Raw genomic sequence first — 17,678 nt, forward strand, 5'->3', positions numbered from 1 at the left:
GCCCCAGCTCTAACCCCAGTAGTAACACCCACCCCACACAGTTCTGATACAACCAAGATAATAGGAAAGACAGGCTCTAGTCAGAGACAGTGAGCCCAGGTAGCACTAAGGAGATCCAGATGGCGAAAGGCAAGTGCAAGAACATAAGCATCAGTGACCCAGAGTACTTTGCATCATTAGAACCTAGTTCTCCCACACTAGAAAGTCCTGAATTCCCCATATCACTAGGAAAGCAGGATTCAGATTTAAAATCACTTCTAATGATGATGATAGGGGACTTTAAAAAGGATATAAATAACACTCTCAAAGAATTTGAGAACACAGGTAAACAGGTAGAAGCCCTTAAAGGGGAAACACAAAAATACCTTAAAGACTTACAAGAGAACACAACCAAACAGGTGAAGGAATTGAACAAAACCATCCAAGACATAAAAATAGAAGTAGAAACAATAAAGAAATCACAAAGGGAGACTACACTGGAGATAGAAAACCTAGGAAAGAAATCGGGAGTCATAGACACAAGCATCACCAACAGAATACAAGAGATAGAAGAGAGAATCTCAGGTGCAAAAGATACTATAGAAAATATTGACACAACTGTCAAAGAAAACACAAAATACAAAAAGTTCTTAACACAAAACATCCAGGAAATCCAGGACTCAATGAGACGACCAAACCTAAGGATAATAGGTATAGATGAGAGTGAAGATTCCCAACTTAAAGGGCCAATAAATATCTTCAACAAAATTATAGAAGAAAACTTCCCAAATCTAAAGAACGAGATGCCCATAAACATACAAGAAGCCTATAGAACGCCAAATAGACTTGACCAGAAAAGAAATACCTCCTGTCACATAATAATCAAAACACCAAATGCACAAAACAAAGAAAGAATATTAAATGCAGTAAGGGAAAAGGGCCAAGTAACATATAAAGGCAGACCTATCAGAATTACACCAGACTTCTCATCAGATACTATAAAAGCTAGATGATGCTGGACAGATGTCATACAGATTCTAAGAGAACACAAATACCAGCCCAGGCTACTCTACCTAGCAAAACTCTCAATTACCATAGACGGAGAAATCAAGATATTCCATGACAAAGCCAAATTTACACAATATCTTTCCACAAACCCAGCATTACAAAGGACAATAGCAGGAAAGCTCCAATACAAGGAGGGAAATTATACCCTAGAAAGAGCAAGAAAGTAACCCTCTTCCAACAAATCCAAAAGAAGATAGCCACACAAAGATAACTTCACCTCTAATAACAAAAATAACAGGAAGCAACAATCGCTGTTCCTTAATATCTCTTAACATCAATGGACTCAGTTCCCCAATTAAAAGACATAGGCTAATGGACTGGATACATAAACAGGACCCAGCATTTTGTTATATACAGGAAACCCACCTCAGTGACAAAGATAGACTCTACCTTAGAGAAAATGCTAGAAAACAATTTTTCAAGCAAATGGTCCTAAGAAACAAGATGGAGTAGCCAGTCTAAAATCTTCAGCCCAAGAACACAAAGAGAGGGACTCATTGTTCCGGTCCAAGCTGCCCCACCCTTGGGGGCCAAAATGTCCTGAACACTCTGCTGCTTCGGTCTGCAGGTCAAGGCCTAGCAAGAGAGAGAGTGGGGATAAAGGGGAAGAGACGCAAAGAAAGGAGACAAGACAGAGGTTCTGATCAAATTTATTGAAGGGAAATCTGGGGTATTTATACGCTTTTGCCATGTGCCTTGTAGGTGCCTGTATACCATGTGCCTTGCAGGTGTGGATATGACATAAGCCTTACAGGCGTGTATGGCGTGGATACCATGTGTGCCTTGCAGCTGTGGGCACTAAACAGCAAAACAAGATATGTGGGATAAACAAGATATTTATCAGAGTGAACTCAGCTATTGTAGGCTATTGAAAAACAAGTCTCAGGTCAGGGTATATGGCTCGAGATGGCTGCAAAGCTGATAACTGCTTTCTGCTACAAGTCATCTCCCAACAACTCATGGCTCCACCTGTATAGGAAGTTGAGGGTGGCCTTGCCAGGCATCAGTGGAAGTGGACAGCCTTGGTGCCTGAAAATTTGGATTCTCTAGTGTTGGGAAATTCCAGAGCAGGGAGGCAGGAATGGGAGGATGGTGGAAGCACACCCTCATAGTAATAGGAGGAGGTGGGATGGGATAAGGGGTTTGCAGGGAGGAATGGGAGAGGAGATAACATTGAAAGTTAAATAAATAAAATATCCAATTTTAAAAAATAAACAGATAATGGGCCTGGCAATTGTAGTTGAGCAGTCGAGACATTTTGTCAACAATTTATTATGGGGATTTCATATAATCCTCAAGAACAAGGTATTGTGGAAGAGACCCATGGAACTTTAAAAAGATTGGTGAGACATACTGTTGCTGAGACAAAGAATGATGCCTACCTGTGAGCTTGCTGAGTGTCCTGACAAGGGTGACTGGGAGCTGTATTGGACATATGTTCCTGACCCACCTTTGCTTGACTATATCCCATATGGGACAAGCTGCCTTGCCTCAAGTTTTTAGACCTTGTGGGATAAATAATCAAAAATAGAAACTATGTCTCTTTTATTCTTCTTAAAGATGCCCAGCTATTAGGACTCAATCATGTACTGGTCTATAAATCAATCCAATATGGGAAATAACAGTCAACTTTTGGAAGACTAAATCTGGACTTTGTCAGGAACATATTTGGAAGCTAGCTGTAGTTCACTATGATGTTACAATAGCAAGAGATAATGTTGGGACAGGATCTGGATTTCAAACAAGGGTTAGTGCATGTTTTAGGGCTCTTTTAATTGTCAAGGTAAAATTGATTTTGTCTCTTCTACAGCATTTATTGTAAGTTGCATTGACTGTATAATCTCCAATTTTGTTAGTGTGTTGAAACCTGGCATGTCTGTTATGGGGGTCTATCAACCAGCTTTCATCTCACTGCCCTGAGTATTAGAAAACCTTGACTTTCTGAAAAAAGTTTGAAAGTACTGAAAGAAGTGAGTTAGGCTTTAAGTAGAAGCAAGAGGGTAGCAGGCTTGATTATTGCTGGTATAACAGCTTTAATTCCATTAATTGCTAGCATCACTGCTTCTGGAATAGCACTGTCACAAGGAGTTAAGACAACTATTTTTGTTAATCATCTAGCAAAAAAATGTTACTAATATATTGAATACTCAAAAGGATTTATATAGGTATCTGGAACAACGAATAATGCTCTATAACCCATTCAAATTATCTGAAGGAGGTTCAGGATTCAAGAGTTAGGGGCCATCCCAAGTGTCATGACAAATATTATAAAAGTAGTGTTACTTTTGAAATTCACGACGATTGTCATTATACTTAGAAAAAAGTTTAAAGACGCCTGCAGGATATTTGGCATAATCTTAACACCTCTCTGGGTGCGTTAACTTTGCATAATGAGATTATGAATTTAAAGAATGCTGCTCTATTGACCTTTGATGCTGCAGATAATGCTGATAAAATTATCCATGGCCTGAGCTCAGTATTTCCATTTTGAGCAAACCTCAGGAATGGCATATATTGCTTGATTAGGCTAGCCCTTCTTGTCCTGGGAATACTTTTATTCCAGCCCATCATGTTAAAGCTTATCTTTAACAACATCAACATGTTGGCAGCCAAAGTACATGGCTTAAACTTGAAAATGGACCCCGAGACAAAGTTATTAAATTAACAGGTTGGCAAGCCAAGGATGGGTAAGATTCTGCACAGAGCCTTACCAATCTAAGACATAAGTGCATTGCCTTTGATAATGCATGTTCCATGACAGGTAAGGAAGGCATTCTAATCAGAATGACCTAAGACAGGCTCAGTCTTGTTAACGAAGTAATAAAGGGGTAGAGGTGGAGAGCCTTGGGGGCTGCTTGGCAAGAAGCTGACATGGGCCAAGGACAAAAAGGGGGCTGCTTGACAGGAATATGACATTGGCCAAGGACAAGGAAGTAGGCTTCAAGCAGGAATCTGACATTAGACTAGAACAAAGAAGTAATGTCAGGTAGGAGTCTAAATCATAGGCTACAACAAAGAAGTAATCTCAGGCAAGAATCTAAACAGTAGGCCAGAACAAAGAAGTAATTTCAGACAGGATTCTAAATTTTAGGCCAGAATAAGGAAGTAGGCTTCAACATGAAAATGACCTTGGGCTGGGATAGGGAAGTAGGCCCAGATACTTTGTTCATCCTGATAAGCCCTTAGAAACAGTGATCACAGGAGTATTCACGTAACTGGGTTTAATGCCTTGCTTTTTCTTGGACTATTTGTGTTTATTGTCTTGCTTGTTCCTCAACTATTTGCATCTACTGTATTGCTAGACCCTCAACCTAGAACTAACCTTATTGCATGCATGTAATCAAAATGGTATAAATGCATAAAGGAAGAGGGGGTATAGGATAGGGGTTCTAAGGAGGGGAAATGGAGAAAGGGGATGATATCTGTAAATAAATAAAATATCCAATAAAAAAAGAAAGAAAGAAAATACTGGTTAAATTTTAAGAGGAGCAGATTGAGTATCAGATGAGAACAAGCCTCACAATTAACCAATGTGCAGGTGGAGTTGGAAGAGAACCTTCAGTAGACAGCATCCTTTTCTGAATATAGATGAACTGTGTAAAAGGAAATTATACAGCCACGTTTTTAAATTTTACTTGTATATGTACAAATGATTCACAATGTGTTATGTGCACTGTGTGTACAGTACCCAGGATGGCCATAAGAGGGCGATAGAACTTCTGAACTGAACTCCATCCCACTGCCCAGTGCTCACTCGTGTTCGTGTTCTCTCTCTCTCTCTCTCTCTCTCTCTCTCTATATATATATATATATATATATATATATATGTGTGTGTGTGTGTGTGTGTGTGTGTGTGTGTGTGTGTGTGTGTGTGTATGTGTGTGTGTATGTGTGTATATATATATATATATATCCAGTTTTGAATGTTTGAATGAGACAAAGTAGAGAGAGCTGGGGGTTTTCTACAGCTGAGTTAACAATTCCTAAAGCAATCACAGTGTTTATTACCAAAGCGCAGGTCAGTGTAGTGTGGGTCTGCCCAGAAGCAGTGAGCTTCATCTTGTTACCTATTCCTGTTTTCCAACATGGAAACTGTTCCCAAGGATGGAAACCATTATACTACCCTCTCTTTTTTCCGGGTACCCTCTGGGGTCAGCAAAGAAACAAATAAAACCCAAACCCTTGGCTTTGGAGAGAATCCACAGCAGAGATGAAGTTGGTAGTGATGGTCGTGTGGTCCTGTGACTACCCCAAACTCGAGGAAATCACAACCTGAACATGGAAGTGGTGGGATATGTGGATTATATTTTATTTAAGTTGCTTCTTAAGAGCTATAAAGCTTAGGTCAGACCATAGTCACATGTTAGGAAGAGTAAAAGATGTACCTAAGATAATACATATTCCCCCACTTCAGACATGAGAAGAATATGAAGAAGCTCCAGGCAGTAATGGCTCCTCTAGTGGTCCAGGGAGGTGATGCAAAGCAGCCTGGTGCAGTCCAGAGCAGATCTTAGAACCTCCCCAGAAAGCTCAGAGATTTTTAGAGGCTGCAGCCCAGAGCAGATCTTAGAACCTTCCCAGGTAGCTAGCTTAGAGATTCTCAGAGGCAGCACTGGAAGGCCCCAAGACCAACAGGGATGAGTTGCTGACAGGAGCAGTCTATTGGTTGGCTGACAGAAGGGTAGGAGGCAAGGAACCCTCAGCCGGCACCAGCCTGGAAGCCGCCCACACTAGCTTCCTCTGCTGCATCTCAGCATTTCTTAAAAACCACCCTAAGGTGGATAAAGGGAGATGTGTGAGAGTGTAGGTTCCTGCCTTTGGTCCAAATGTAGGGTCCAGTTCAGTTTTCGACAAACGAGAGACCAACTATATGACGGAGGCTGAGTGCAGAGTGGAGCGTTTTAACTGTGGAAGGAAATCACGGCAGCCTTAGGTCTTGAATGGTGCAAGCTGATGTATTTTATATATAATATAATGTAGCAGTCTGGCTTTTATAGAGGGTGGAGAGGGAGTTTCTGCCATCTACGCCTCTTGAGGCAGATCAACGGGACATCCCACATTCAGAAGGGAGAGCCAGGAAATTAAATGGACATTGACATTTTCTTTTGAGAAACACTGTGGTTTGAATTACTTGCTCAGTAAAGACCTTCCCCCCCCCCAACAAGGCTACCCCCCCATGACACTAAGCAGCTCCATGGGTTGAGGTATTTCACTAAACCTTGAACAATGTGCTCAGACCAGCTTACCATCAGAGAGGGAAACTATTACTGTGCTTGTTACGGGCTTTCCATATGAGTCATGCCATAAACTGCCTTGCAGTGCAGCCATGTGGACTCCTCTCCGACTTCTCTTCCATCTTAACAATTGCTGGTTGGACTGGTGACATGGCTCAGTGGGTGGGGCTTCCTGCCACCGAAGCTGCCAATCTAAATCCATCCCTGAAGCCCACACTATGAAGACAGGACTGCCTCCTGTCAGTTGTCCTCTGACCGAGGCTGTAACATGGGTACACACGTGTGTACACATACATACATACACACACAAGTAAGTAAATAAATGTAAAATAAAATACCAACTTAGATAACAAATGTTGTCTTGGGACAGAGCATGGTAATACAGTCATTAAAGTGCTTACTTTGTAAGATAAAGACCTGAGATCAATCCCCAGAACCCTTTTTGAAAAAAAAAAAAAAATCAGGTATGCCTGCATACACTCAAAATCCCAGCTCTAGATCCCTGGGGCTCTCTGGCCGACCAACTGAGCCTACTTGATGATTTCCAGGCCAATGATAGAACTGTCTCAAAGAAGCAAAGTACCTTGGAATTGTCCAAGTTGGGGTTGTCCTCAGACTCCACACATGTGCACACATGCCAACAGTTAGTTGTTGCTTGCTTATGCATCCAAAATGCAATGGTAGCAAGAACTATACATCTTGGTGTGTACCATTAAAACCAGAATCACCTCAGACACAGGGGCATGTTCTTAGGACCAGCACTTGGGTAGCAGAGGCAGGCAAATCTCTGAGCTTAAGGCCAGACAATCTACATGGTAAATTCCAAGCCAGAGGTGGGGACTACCAATGAGACCCTGTCTCAAACAAATAAAATAAAACCATGTATCTTTCCTACCATTACCCCCATGTTTCTTCTCCTCTGCATGTATGAACCGCTCCAAAGAAAGTTTGCACACACTGCTATCTGCTTCTTCATTTTATGTTGGCACGTTGTTTCTTGCTTTGTCTGGAATATTCTACTGACATTTTAAGCATAACAAATCTAAAGCAGAATCCTGGGTTTACCCACCCCCACCCCCGGTCAGGACTTGTTTCCATATCCTAGCAAATCTTCTTCCCAGAAGACACTCACCAGCCTACCAGTCGCTCAGGGATACAAAGATGTCACCCCAAGTATTATACTTCCGTATGTCTCACATCTGATCAACAGAGTGGCTCTTCAAAGCACTCTCCAAGTACTTCTTCAGGTATGTTGGGCTTCACTGTATCTTTGTCCACCTCCTCAGACAACTCCCTCTTCATCTCATTTCATGGACTCTCTTCCATTGAGTCCATTGCTTCTCTCGTTACCCTGTACAAGCGGTGTTCAGACAGCAGTAACAACGACCGTTATCTAAGGATCACCCTTGTCTGATGTCATCCACTGCACTGTCTTCTCATAGATCACTGAGAAGGCTCTAAAACTCCTGTGATCATCCCTCAGTCTCAACTCCTACCATCCCTACCTCATATCTGTCCCTTGGGGTGCCTGCATTTGTCTGTAGGGGAGCCATTAGAGGCCAGAAGATGGCATCATATCCCCTGGAACTGAAGTTACAAGTGACTAAATTGCCCAACATGGATGCTGGTAACAAAATCTAGAAGAGCAAACAAGTTCTAACTGCTGAGCCGTCTCTTTGGTGGTTTGATTTGTTTTTAATGAAGCAAGTTGCCTTCCCAAGCTACAAAACCCCTCAGATGGATCTCTCCTCTGTCAGAATCCTTTCACTCTTGGACCTTTAGGCTAAATATCAAGACCTCAGCAATTTCCTTTCTGATCTCTCTACTTAAGGTAAGTTTCTTTGTTTTCTTCCCTAAGTCCCTGCCCCTCATTCTGTCACCATTACTTACACTAATTACAAAAGTTTCCATCTACTTTTTCATGTCGGTCTCCTTCAACAAAAATATAAGCTTTAATTTACATATAAGATAAAGTTTGATCACTTTGTACACTATGATATTCATAGAAGTGATCACAAGGCTTAGTACAGAAAAGCTATATTAAACACACATACATTTATGTTTTGTATGTATGTATATACATAATACATATATATACATATATACTATACACAAGTGCGCTTGTGAGCGCACGCGCACACACACACACATATAAAACATGTATGTAGATGGATTAAGAACACTCGATATTCTCGCAAAAGATCCAATTTGGTTCCCAGTATCCATGTCCTGTGGCTCATCACCACCTGTGACTCCACCTCTAGGGGATCTAATACCTTGTTTTTGCCTTGAAGGGCACCCATAACATTTGGCATACGTTCACACAAGACACACACGTAAATAAAAATACAACTAAAAACTGTCTACTGATAATGTTGGCCAAGGCCATACCCTTGTGCCTTACATGCACATGTAAGGGAGATAGAGAGCTCATCGTATGTTGGTGGGTATATGTGTATCTGTATGTATGTATGTGTATATTTATGTATGTATATGTGTATATATGTTTATATGTGTGTATGTGTATGTCTATATGTGTATACATGTTTATGTATGTGTATATGTGTGTTTGTGTATGTGTGTGTGTGTGTGTGTGTGTGTGTGTGTGTATGTGTAGTGTATAAATCTGCACTTAGCTTCACTCCTGGCCAAGCAAGACAGTGGCTGTAGCCTAGGACTCTTTCCATGTCTAAACCAATCCAGAGAGAACTCGAATACAGCAATACTGTGTTCTCCACCTGTGAGGCAGGCACAATCCTCAGCCCTAGCCCATCATACAAAGAAGGCATTCGAAGCTACACCCACCTCAGCAAGGAGGAATCATCAATCAGGAAGTGGTGATGGGGATATGTTTTGAGTGTTTCGGTTTTTTGAGACAGAGTCTTATTTAGTTCAAGCTGGCGCTGAGCCAGCTATAAGATTCAAGATGACCCAGAGCCTCCAATCCTTCTGTCTCCACCTTCCATGTGCTGTAAACGGGTTTTTATAGGGACCATATATTGACCGTTTATTTGAATTTTTACACAACTGGCCCCATTTGGAAATGGTTACTTCAAACGTAGAGCCAGTGCTTGGTGGATTCATAGACATGCTTACATTCTATGCAAGCCATCTTCTGAGATAAATCTCTAGCCTGCCTGCCTTCTGCCATGACACTGATTTGAGGTACAAAATCTACCCAAAGTGGCTTTCAGACAACTTCTCATTACCAGTAAAAAAGGACAAGGTGTGTTTCCCCAGGTCCCCAACGCTGTAACTGTCCCGGCACTTAGCATCCTGGGGAATCACCCACCCCAACTCTTACCCTATTCTCAGTCACTACACAATGATCAGTTTTAAGTGTTAATTTGACTGGACTTCAGCACCTAGATGTTGAGCCAAACATCATTCTATAAGTTTCTATGAAGTATTTTTTTTTTTTATCTAAATCACTAGGTTCTCAGGGAAACAAATCACCACCCATTATGTGAGTGGTTCCTCTCTGTTCCATTGAAGACACAGACAATGTAGCAGGTCACTCGGGGGCAAAGAACTCATGGTGCAAGTGTTGGATCCCTAGGGACCACATTAAAAAGCTGTGTTATAGCATCCTCCAGTAACCCCAGTGCTAGGGAGGTGAACACAGACAAATAGATTTTTAGGGTTTACTGTCCAGCCAACATAAACAAGCTGTTGAGTTCTAGGCCACTGAGACTTCCTGTCTGGGAAAACAAGGAAGATGTTTACCAAAGCAGCTTCTGAGGTAAGAGGGCAGAGGTTGACCTCTGACCTCACAGACACACACACCAACACACACACACACACACACACACACACACACACACACACATGCTACTGACCTCTCCCAAGTAAGAGGAAATCGTGTCAGCAGGCTGCCTGCTGGTCTGTACAGCATCATCCATTGTTTCTGGGTCTCCAGCCTGATGCTCAACATCACAGATTCAGAAATTATTAGTTACAGAGAGACAGAGAAACAGAGAGCACCTGGTTTCTATTGCTGACCTATTTTCAATAGAATTCCCAGCTTTAGGGGTGCTTTAGAGGGAATGGGAGGTGACGCAGTGCTTATGTGTGTACCTGCCCTTGCAGCACACAGACACACAATTAAAAATAAAACTAAGTCTTTGATGGAAAAGGAGGCCATAGGAATACAGAGAGACCCCTAATAAGATGGAGTCTCTGTCCTGGTGAAAGAATTCACAGAGCATAAGAGCAATTGCCATTCAGAGACATGAGAGGGCTCTCTTCTTTGAAGAACATTCATCTCTATAACTTCAAGACTCACCCTGGCATCCTCCGCTCCAGCTCAGGTCACGGGTTCTGTGACTGCACGGCCACACAAGGCTCTGACACACTGCATGGCCATGCAATGTTCTGACACACTTCATGGCCACACAAGGCTCTGACACACTTCATGGCCATGCAATGCTCTGACACACTGCATGGCCATGCAATGCTCTGACATGCTGCATGGCCACACAATGCTCTGACACGCTGCATGGCCATGAAATCCTCTGACACACTGCAAAGCCACACAATGCACTGACGCACTACACAACAATGCAGCCTCTGCTCTCTGCTCCTCCACTGACCAGGCTGATTGACTTTGCCAAGGGTCAAGAACTATTCTCCAAGCTTCCTCATTTGCTTATCTCTCTAATCCTCCAAACCCTTTCTGTAAGCAGAAGACCAAGATCAAGCTATTGATCTGCCACTCACCCCGAGGAAGGCTCTGAGTGACATGCTGGAGCTCAGGACCCTGCTTTGTCACATGGTCAAGGTCTGGAGATTGCCAGAAGTACTTGGTTTAGGTGGCTCCTTGAAAGATATACGATAGCCACAAATATTCACAAAACACTCATGGAGGCCTCTCAAGTGCAAGGCAGGCCTTTGCGCTATAACATAATCTTTGACGGTCCTGAAGAATGTGTTTACTTACATTCACAAAAGAGGGCTGGCATTGCTCTGTTTCACCAACAGATTAAGATTTCAAAGAAATACTGGCATGTATATAGGTCATTGTTTTATTCTTTTTTAACAAGCTTTGAAGCCTCACTGAAATCTTATCAGTGTGTCAAGATTTTAAAACTCCCACCTGTACCTTGTTCTTCCTAGAACTCTTTTGAACAGTTGCTGCCTCCTCCTTAGTTGATTAAGAGCTTCCATGCTGGGCCGGCTCTAGCTATCAGAAGCCCTGCCAGCCATTGCTCCATCCTTACTGCCTCTCTGGTAGACAGATTCAAAGCAGACATGAATTCCTAAGGCTCGATTATAAGAACCTGCAATGCATTTGCATGCAGCCTCTCTCAGACCCTCCATTTTTCCAGCCGTAATCATCCCAGAGGGAAGATTTACTCACTGGGCTCGTTTTAAAGGGTGTGCAAATCTCAACACTGCAGCCACAGAACACCACAAATGGGATTGTGAAGAGAGCCCAGCAGAACGAAAAGACCATACTTTCCCGTTTGTCCACAGGAGGCTTCTGTGTAATGCACTCTCTGCATCCAGGTCTGTGTGCTTGCTTCTCTGTTCTGGGAATAAATGCATCAAACCATTGCACACCAGAAGCTGCACAAAGGTCAAAAGCAGCCAATAAGTAAATTCTGCACACTCTTAGTCTTCTGACACAGCATGCTGCTTTCTTCCAATCACCACAACTTTGTCCCTAGTAGATGGTTTCTCTGTCAGCCAACTAACCAACACCAATTTCCACAACAAACATCCCAAGCAAGGTGGCACATTCTCAGAACACACTCTCACGGCTAACTTCAGACATCTTTCGAAGTAATGGAGTTATTCCTAATGTCTGACTATATTCTACCCAAACTTCAAACTACCTTGGATATCAGCCTTACAGGACACTAACACCCAAAAGCAAACCCAGCAGGAGGCAGGCAACAGGACTGGTAGAGAGGACTCAAGGCAAGCCTCTGATCTAAAAGGCTCAGAGAATGCATGGTGTGGAATTTGTATCCCAGCCCACATACCAATACTCCCCCTTTCACCCTCCTGGAAAGTTGGAGTAAATCCTTTTATCAAATAACTCCCAAAAAGAACTTGCCGCAGAAGTGCGATCTTTCCCAGCCCAATGTCACCATTTTCTAGCTAGCGTGTCGAGCACAATGTGTCTTTGAATCCCTTATGATCTCTACCCTCCATCTCATGTGGAATTCTGTTAATTCTGTTTTCACAGGATGAAGTCATCGTGGGTGGAAACTCTGACTGAACGGAGAGGATTGGAACACTGCTGTGTCTCAGCCTGGGCTCTGGCACACAGGGCCGCATGAATGAAAGTCTTCTGCAGACATCGATCTCTTGCTATGAAAAGGGGATATTGTGTTTCCGGACGGTAGTCTCTGTCCACTGCGGAAAGAAGCCCATTTGCTTTAACAAGTGTGGCTTGCTTTCCCACTCCTGGTATCAGGGGCAGATGAAATCATGTGCTCACTGAGTGGAGTTCCACTGTCTATGTGAGCCATCCATCTGTCACAAGAAGCCAAGGTTGAAATTATGGGCTCTAGATATGAGGTGTATGGCTTAATAACACAATGCTGAGACTGGCAGACTTTCCTGAACGTCCACTTACATGATCAGTGGGAACCTTTGAGTCCCACCTAATGCACCAGGCCCACCTAAATGTACCAGGAGGTGGTCCACACACCATACTCGAGCCCTCTGTGGTGACAGGGCATTATTCTGAACGTACACTTTAACTGTGTGCATCCATAGTCTCATCCATATCTGCCCACAGAGTCTACATCCTTTGTGAAATCTGAAATAATTCCTGGTGCCATGACACAGACTATAGATTACACAAGACTTGCACACGATCCTGACACCCAACTGTGAACCTCTCATCAGTGTCTAGGATGTGCCAGATATCTAGCCTGGGACAGCCATCTTTGGGGGAAACCACTGCAAAGGTTTTCTGTATTGAGGACTTCACACTCTCATATACTGTGTTTTGATGAAGCCCATCCCCCACTCAGGGTGGTTTACCACTCTAGAGGAGGTAGGACCTGGGAGAATGGAGCCTAAAAATGAGGTAGACTAAAGTTTCATCCATAGCTAACTTTATCCAGGACATCAGGCAGTTTATACCCTGAGGGTTAAGAAAGGTCACCTGTGTAAAGTTCTCATGAGTTCAAGCTGTATATAATCAAAAGGACAAACCGCAAGTGGCAGAAAGCATGCATTTCCATAGAGGCACATAAACAAATGATGGCCAATTGTAATGAATAATCTGAAGTAAACTCACTCCAATCTGCTACACCTGGGCGGGGCATGGATGCACATTCCAAGAACAATTGTCTCTTGTCTGGTTGGAGTTTTCTCCCAAGCACTCAAAATTCCCCAGGATGACTCCATTCTTGGACCATGTTCTGACACAGGATGATTGAACAGGGTAGCCAACTTGGTTCTGCCCATTCTGTTTCCGGTATTACAAAAGAGTCGGCTCTTGAGTATCACCCCTTGGTATCTCAAGGCCTTGAGCTCTTCCTCCTCCTCCTCATCATCATCATCATCCTCTTCTTCCTCCTCTTCTTCTTCCTCTTCCTCCTCCTCTTCTTCATCTTCTTCCTCTTCCTCCTCTTCCTCCTCTTCTTCTTCCTCTTCTTCTTCCTCTTCCTCCTCCTCTTCTTCATCTTCTTCCTCTTCCTCCTCTTCCTCCTCTTCTTCTTCCTCTTCTTCTTCCTCCTCTTCCTCCTCTTCTTCATCTTCTTCCTCTTCCTCCTCTTCCTCCTCTTCTTCATCTTCTTCCTCTTCCTCCTCTTCCTCCTCTTCTTCTTCCTCTTCTTCTTCCTCTTCCTCCTCCTCTTCTTCATCTTCATCTTCTTCCTCTTCCTCCTCCTCCTCCTCCTCCTCTTCCTCCTCCTCCTCCTCCTCCTCCTCCTCCTCTTCCTCTTCTTCTTCTTCTTCTTCTTCTTCTTCTTCTTCTTCTTCTTCTTCTTCTTCTTCTTCTTCTTCTTCTTCTTCTTCTTCCTCATCCTCCTCTTCCCCCTCCTCTTCCTCCAAGGCCTCTCCCTAGAATACTAAGAACAAATCTGCTCCCAACTTGGGTTTCAGGAGCTGAAGAGATATCTCAGCTTAGAGGAGCACTTGTGGCTCTTGCAGAGAACCTGAGTTCAATTCCCAGCGCCCACATGGTGCCTCACAAAAATGGGTAAGTCCAGTTCCAGGTGATACGATGACCTCTCTGACCCTCTCGGACACTGCACACATGTGGTGCACATGTAGTTATTCAACCCTAATACTCATACCCATATGATAATATAACAATAATAAAGTGGCGCTTTGGGAAAGCCTGGGAACTGTTGCTGCATGTTAGTGTTAAAATTGTTGATGAAAAAGCATTCTTACCGATCTATTTTATGTTTAGCTATGTGTACATGTCTACATGGGTGGGTAGGTACGTTCGTGATGGCTGGTTACCTCAGAGACCAGAGTATTGGATCTCCTGGAGCTGGAGTTACAGGTAGCTGTGTGCTGCCTAGCGTGGGTGCTGGGAGCTGAACTTGGATCCTTGGTACAGACTCTCAACCACTGAGCTGTCTCTCTAGTCCCAGAAAAACATGTTTATACCCCACTTGAGTGTCAGTTTTGAGATTTATGTGGAGAGATCATGTAGACCAGGTTGCATGGCAGATGTGGTAGACCCAAATAGTCACAAATAGGTGGTAGACCCTTCCTGTCACAAGCAGGGAAGAAAATTTATTCTGAAGAGACAGTGGTTTTCTTCAGTTAAGAATCAACAGCAGACTTATTCCATTTTCTAGTAAAAAGGAAATATTAAAACTCCTCCACAATTTTTCCCACCACTATGTAATGCCTAGTGCTTATGCTAGCATGGTGATCTGGAGGTCCAATCCAAAACTCTGGTGTGCCAACGCCTTAGACAGGCTTTGAATTGCTGGGTGGTGGTCCTGCATGCCTTTAAACCCAATGTCTGAGAGGTAGAAACAGGTGGATCTCTGTGAATTCAAGGCTAGTCTGGTCTACAAAGTGAGTTTTCAGGACAGCCACAGGGAAACCCTGTATCAAAAAACAAAAAAACAAAAACAAATAAAAACAACAAAAATTGTTTTTAATTGAAAAATATTCATACAATATATCTTTGTCATGTTTTCCTCTTCCTCAGCTTCTTCCAGATCCCAACCTACCCAATTTTCTGCTCTATCCATCCTTCTGTCTGTCTGTCTATCTGTCTGTCTATCTATCTGTCTGTCTATCTATCTATCTATCTATCTATCTAACAAAAGCAAAAACAAGAAACACACAAAAAACCCCTCAAAAACAGAAATGAAAATAAGCAAAGACCCATAAGACAAAATAAAAGCAAAATGACACAAAATGTTTGAGAAAATGCCAATGAGCTCACTTGTTAGCCACATGTTGGTGCTTGCCTGTGTACATGTGTGTGTATATGTGCATGTGTGTATGAGTCTATGTGTCTTTTTGCACGTGTGTGTGCATGTGTATGAGTGCATGTGTCTGTGCATGTGTGCATACATGTGTGTGAGTCTATGTGTTTTTGTGTGTGCATAGGTGTGTATGTGTGTGCACATGTGTATGAGTGCATGTCTGTGCATGTACCTGTGCACATGTGTATGTACATGCGTGTATGTGTGTCTGTGTGCCTAAGTGTATAATACATGTGTGTGTGTATAAGTGTGCTAGTGTGTGTGGGTATGTTTGTGTGTGTGTGATGTGCTCAGAGGTGGGGAGGGCACACATGTGCCCCAGCAGACATGTGGAGGTGAAAGGACTTTTGAGCCAGTTCTCCTTCTGCTGTGTGGGTCCCTGGATGGAACTCAGGTTGTCAGGCTTGGTGGCAAACACCTTTACCAGATAAGCCATTTTGCCAGCTTCCGGCTACTTTTTATACTATTCTCACTCCTTGTAGTGTGGTTTGGGAACTAAGAAGGTGTGAGCGCTAACCATTCTTCTGCTGATGCTCAGTGGACCCGAGTGCTTTGTGTTTAATAATAAACTGAATTTGAGGGGGGCCATGTCACTGTGTGAATAAACATGTTCAGAGTGACCCAGGGTCCCCTGAAGAGTAGAAGCACCTGGAGCATTTGTGCAGACAGGTCCCTGGGCCCCGGATAGACTTTGAGATCAGAGTTTGTTAGGGATGGGTTGGTCTCCAGCATTCATGTGGATGCACACCACACACATGTGCACACACACACACACTCACTCCTCATGATTTTTTAAAAAGAGAGAGTTAAATCAAGTTCAGTCCCATAGAGTCTGACAACTTCTCATCTACCCCACAAGTAATTTACCCATTGAAGAATTTGGCTGGAGAGTTGCAAGTGTGGGGTTACAGCCAAACAGAGGTACATGCTGGTACTACAGCACCCAGAGGCCTAGGCAGGGGGTTGTGAGTTTGGGGCCCAGTGTAGATTTTGTCTCCAGAAACTAAAACAAAGCATAAAAGATAGCCTGGGGTCCTAAAGAGCTCCCTAACTGTCCTGCCAGCCAGCAGACTAGAGGCTTCCATCAGTTTGAAGATCAGGAGGGAAGGAGTAAGCATTTTTGCACTGTAACTGTAAGAGCCTGTGTCCTGTCCACACCCCTCCTTCTGAAGCCACTGGAAGGGCAGAGGTGGCCGGGGAGGGGAGGCTGGAGTGCACGCATCCCATTTTTGAAACTTTCACTGTGTAGTTTTTCATGTCACCTACTGCACTTGGAGCATGTTCTTGGGTATAAAACCCCCAAGGCCACTGTTCTCCTGATACTTAGGGACCAAAACTGCCACCTAGTCACTTTTTGAAAACTCCTATGATTGGTGTTGGGGGTGGGGGCGGAGGTGTGACAAATGACATCTCTCAACAAAGGTCACACTGAGTTTCCAAGAGAAGTAGACTCTTGAGTGAATTTCTGGTAAATTCGAACGGTTCTGCTGATGGTCTGAGGAAAGTCACGAGTGTGTGCTCGGACCCTGAAGGCACAGCTGACCTGACCTATCAGGTCCAGGGCAGTGGGCTTTACCGCACAGCTGTAGGCAACCTTGCCTTCAAAGCTTACAGCCCAAGAAAACAGGATGGAGAGCAAACTACTCATCCTGGTACAGGAGCTGCATGAAGAGAGGCAGCTGCCTCCTTCCTCCTCGTTCTATACTACATGTCTTATGGATGGACTGGAGTTTCCTGCAGTGGGGAGGGCGGGAGGGGGCTCGGGAGGGGAGCTGTGTTTCCCAAACTTTAGTTCATGTGGTCACTGTCCCTGGAATTCCTGCCCCAGGCCCTGTCTTTAGGGGCGAGCCCAAGGATCGTCTTCTCCGAGAAGCTGTCTTTTTTCCTCCTCTGTGTGGCCACTGAAACCATCAATGCCAAGACAACGTCAAACCTGTAAATGTAAGCTGCTGGAGCCAGGTAGGTAGCTGTCAGT

Source organism: Arvicanthis niloticus, chromosome 9 (assembly GCF_011762505.2).
Source record: "Arvicanthis niloticus isolate mArvNil1 chromosome 9, mArvNil1.pat.X, whole genome shotgun sequence".
Lineage (NCBI taxonomy): Eukaryota > Metazoa > Chordata > Mammalia > Rodentia > Muridae > Arvicanthis > Arvicanthis niloticus.